We start from the raw sequence: 4912 nt of genomic DNA on the forward strand, positions 1-4912 counted from the left end.
TAGACCCTCTCCAGGATTTTTCACTAATATCTTAATGGCTCGTGCATGTGCTATCCTGGCCCCTTTCATTGTTGAGTGGGCACCTAGGGCATTGTGGGAAGAAAAAAACAATTCAACAGGAACTTGAAGCTCAAGTGCTAAAATATTTACATTATCCTTCTATAGCTAAGATGTTTAAGTATTGAAATAGGCCCTGTCGAGGCCGTGAGTTGGGCCTAGTGGTGGAGTGCTTGCCTAGTGCACAAAGCCCTGGGTTCAGTTCCTTGGTACCATAGACATAGAAAAAGCAGGAACTGATGCTGTGGCTCAAGTAGTAGACTTGAGAAACCTAAGGACAGTGCTCAGGTTCTGAGTTCAAGCCCCAGGACTGGCAAAATACAAAACAAAACAAAACAAAACAAAAAACCCCAAAGCAATTTGGGGTGCATTTGGGTCTCTTTCAATCTTGCTTTCTGACTGAGAGACTTTGCCTTTTCTATCACACCCACCTCTACTCTACGATTTCAGGTACTCATCATTACCTAATGTACATATTTGCAATGTGGTAGAGTAGCCCTTCAGGGTAGTCTTGTCCATTCTTTTCTAAATGAAAAACTAAGAGGTACCTTGTATACAGCAGGCACTTAAAGATGATATGTTGAAGTAATTAATATTTGCATGCTATCAAAATTCTAGCTCAGCCTTTAGAATTTCCTTGCCATAAGAACTGAACCAGATGAAAGCTGAGGTTTGCTCTAAAACCAATTTTTAACAGAAATAAGAAATAATAATCAAGTTGTTTATTTTGACAATAAAATGTGTTTTATCTAATATTTACTATAATTAACATTTAGATAGAACTTGTTTCGTGACAGGCTGAGTCTTAAATTCTTCATGTATGCTAGCTGATTAATAATTTTCTCAACCACAAAAAAAGTGTGACTATACACTCCTCTTATAGGTAAGAAAACAGAGACACTAAAATTCTATTCATAGTCAAACAGACATTGGTAGAACCAAGATTCACATCTTTTACCCCCAATATTCATGTTCTTAACACTTATGCTCCTTGAAACTGTGCTATTGTTCTAATTTGGATCTGAAATGCCACTGAAGCACATGCATTGTAAGTGAGGCTTCCAATGTACAATATTTAGAGATGAGGTATTTGGAAGAAAATTGGCTGATGAGAGTGCTGATATCATGAATGGAACAATTCATACTTGGGTTTACAACTTAGTTGATAGTAGTGGAAATTTTGGGAGTTGAAGTTTCAGTGGAGGAAGTTGATAATTGGAAATGGGTCCATGAAACTTACACATTTCCCATGGTCCTTTTCGCTGTTGCAGTCAATCTGCCTTTCAAATTGTGAACCAAAATAAGATGTTTTGCTTTTCTTATTAAAGAATTTATTAATATTTATTTTTACATCATATTTCAAATGACGTATTTAACAAACAAGTATTCTAGAAGGGACTTAGATTTTAGCACATAGTTAAAAATAGGCTGAGGATTTGTATGTCACAGATACATATTAATCTATGTAATAAAGCTATGTATATAGAGTCATAAATTTTATGTCTATGTAGTTATGTTTATATTTCCAATATCATGTCCATAGCATTGGGTACACAAATATCGAGTCATCACTCTTGTACTGTAAAAGACAGCCAACCAATTGGGAAAAGATACTACCAATAATACGTCAGATAAATGCTAATATCCAGTATCTACAGGGAACTCAAGAAACTAATCCCCCCAAACCCAACAAATCAATCACTAAATGGGCAAAGGAATAAGCTTTTTTTCAAAAACTTGTCTAACTTAGGCAGTGATAGGAATCTGATTATTATACTATGAAAATTTAGATTACTATCATTTATTATTATTATTATGCTTAGGTAGTTGTACAAAAGAATTGTCATTTAGCAAAGCAGTTTATGAATGCAATATATCTTGATCAGTGTCACCCTCTCCAACTTATCATCTGTTCCTCCTCTACTCCCCTTCTCTCTTTTCTTGGTTTTGTAGGATATACACTGAATTATTATTATTATTATTGTTATTGTTTTCCAGTTGTGGGGCTTTAACTTTGGGTCTGGCTCTATCCCAGAGCTCTTTAGCCCAAGGTTAGCATTCTGCTGCTTTGAGACATAGCGCCACTAAAGTTTTCTGGTGGTTAATGGGAGAAAAGAATCTTGTGGGCTTAAAGACATAAAGAGAGTCTTCTCTGAAGAAGAAATAAGAATAGCCTATAGACACATGAAGAAATGCTCAACATCTCTGGCCATAAAAGAAATGCAAATCAAAACAACTCTAAGATTCCACCTCACTCCAGTTACAATGGCCAGGATCAAGAAAACTAATAACAACAGATGCTGGAGGGGATGTGGCCAGGAGGGATCACTACTACACTGTGGTGGGAGTGTAAATTCGTTCAACCACTATGGAAAGCAGTATGGCAGTTCCTCAAGAGACTAAACATAGAGCCCCCCTATGACCCAGCAATTCCACTACTTGGCATTTACCCAATTGTCCACAAACAAGGATATACCAAAGCCACTGGCACAACGATGTTCATTGCAGCACTATTTACCACAGCAAAGATATGGAACCAATCCAGATGCCCCTCCATAGCTGATTTTGCCTTTCCAAGAAATTACACTGTTTAAAATATTCCTTAAATCTACTGTATTTCAGTTAAGACATATGCTTGATATGATCCAATATATTTACTAAGCTAAATCTAGTTTACATGGATCCTTTATTTCTAGGGCTCTGACTTAACAAAATTTTCTCAAGTTTTCAATTTGTTTATAAACCATACAACATCATTCTTTCAAATTGACATTAAAAGTGCATTGTATCTATATACCATGTTTTCTTGATTGCTTCATCCACAGACTGGTATCTAGGCTGATTCCATATGTTGGCTATTGTGAATAGTCATGCACTAAACATAGTTGTGCTGGTGGTTTTACTGTATCCTGGTTTATAATCTTTTGGGTAAATGAATTGGATTAGTATCACTGAATCCTAGGGTAGTTCTGGGATTAATTTATTTGTTGTTTTACCATAAAGTTTTTATTATGATTCAGAAAATAATTTGAGTGAATAACTTTCTCTGAAAAAATATATTGACTGCAGTTACTTGGGGGAAGGGGTGGGACTACTGGTAAATTAAATTATCCCATTTTCTGTTCTGAAAATGACAGAAAGTCCCAATTCCAGTCTGATTATAAAGATACATGTGCCCAAATGGCTGAGAATAAATACAAAACAAGAAAAGCAAAAGCTGTATAGCTTAGGGCATGCAATAGGCTCTGAGAGAAAAATCTCAGAAATACCCAGAGTGGCAATAAGGAGCATTTGGCTGGAATTTGAAGTTCTTTTCAGTCGTCTTTGTCTTTGGGTCTGAGTTTGAGGATGGGTATGAACTCAGTGTAATTGAAACTGCCCTTTTTGTCAATAAGGGCTTCTCGGTACAGCTCTTCCACGTCCTCATCTGTGAAGCAGTCTCCCAGGGTTGTCAGCAGCTCCCTCAGCTAATCCTGCTGGATGGGGCCTGTTGCTTCCTCATCAAAGCAAGCAAAAGCATTTCTGATGATATCTTCAGGGTCTGTGCCATTTAACTTCTCACCAAACATGGTGAGGAACGTGGTGAAGTTGATGGGGCCTGGAGCCTCCTTCCTCATGGCATCCAGGTGTGCGTCAGTTGGGTTTTACCCCCAGGAGACAAGCATATCGTGCAAATCTTCCTTGTCAATGAAACCATCTCGGTTCTGGTCAGTCATTTGAGGTCGTCTTTGAACTCCTGGATCTGGGATTGGTCAAGCATAGCAAACACATGTTGCGTGCTGAGGGCGCTTCTTGGTGTTTTTGGTCTTTGCCCTTTTGCTCTATGTGTTGATGCTTAAATTCCTGAACAAGCATGAGAACCCGAACTACTCCGAGAACTCTGCATCACCCACGACTCCATCCTTCTCTACTGGAAGCAGCCCAAAACTGGTATTAATTTTTTGAAAAATTTCCATGCTGCTTTCCAGAATGACTGAATAAATGAAAGATGTCGTGATCCTATACTTAAAGGATCTATGGACTTCTCCCTGCAAGCTGTATACCTGAGCCTTTTCAAAGTTTTGACAGAGTAGCAGGATATATAAAATAAACCCACAAAAATCAGTAGATCTTCTTTGCCAACAAAGAGTTTGAGACTGAAATTAGGAAAGCAATTCCACTTGCAATATCCTCAGTAAAAATACATAGGGTTTAACTTAAACAAAGATGTGAAGGTTATACGGTAGTGAAAACCTTAAAAATTTAAGGAGGAATTTGAAGAAGTCTTAAGGAAATGTGAAGACCTTCCATACTCCTGGAGTAGAATAATTAACATCGTGAAAATGGCAAGACTGCACAGAGAAATCTACAAATTTAATGCAATATCCATCAAACTCACAACCTCATTCTTCAATGAGATAGAGAAAGCAATCCAAAAATTCATATGGAACAGCAAAAGACCCAAAGTAGGTAGAATAGTGGTGGAGGAATAGCAATACCAAACTTCAAACTCTGTTATAGAGCCAAAGTAATGAAAACAGCTTGGCACTGGCACAAATTAGACTACTGGCACTATATTTGGACTATTAGACTTTTTCTGATAGGATTATGCAGTCTTGAAGCTTTCTCATTTATGACATGCAGTAATCTCTTTGCTTTATTTCTCTAGGCCCCAGCTTCCCACTGTTGCTTCTTTTTTATTTGAGAGTGATTAGATAACACAAAGTAAGGATATAACTTCTGATTATTTCAGCCATGATTGTGAGAAATTTCTGAGGGATTTTTTTATGCAAACATCAGCATGGACAGAATGCATACAGTCTCTGCCACGCTCTCTTCTTCCATCCGTACACAGAATGCTAGGCTTTCTCTGTTC

The 4912-nt window shown here is 37.5% G+C and overlaps 1 pseudogene; it reads right to left on the reverse strand.

Moving 5' to 3' along the window:
* Nucleotides 1–3205: 3205 nt before the first annotated feature.
* Nucleotides 3206–3674, reverse strand: LOC150063014 (myosin regulatory light chain 12B pseudogene; annotated as a pseudogene).
* Nucleotides 3675–4912: the final 1238 nt, after the last annotated feature.

The sequence above is a fragment of the Megascapheus bottae genome, chromosome 5 (assembly GCF_031878675.1).
Source record: "Megascapheus bottae isolate mThoBot1 chromosome 5, mThoBot2.hap1, whole genome shotgun sequence".
Taxonomy (NCBI): domain Eukaryota; kingdom Metazoa; phylum Chordata; class Mammalia; order Rodentia; family Geomyidae; genus Megascapheus; species Megascapheus bottae.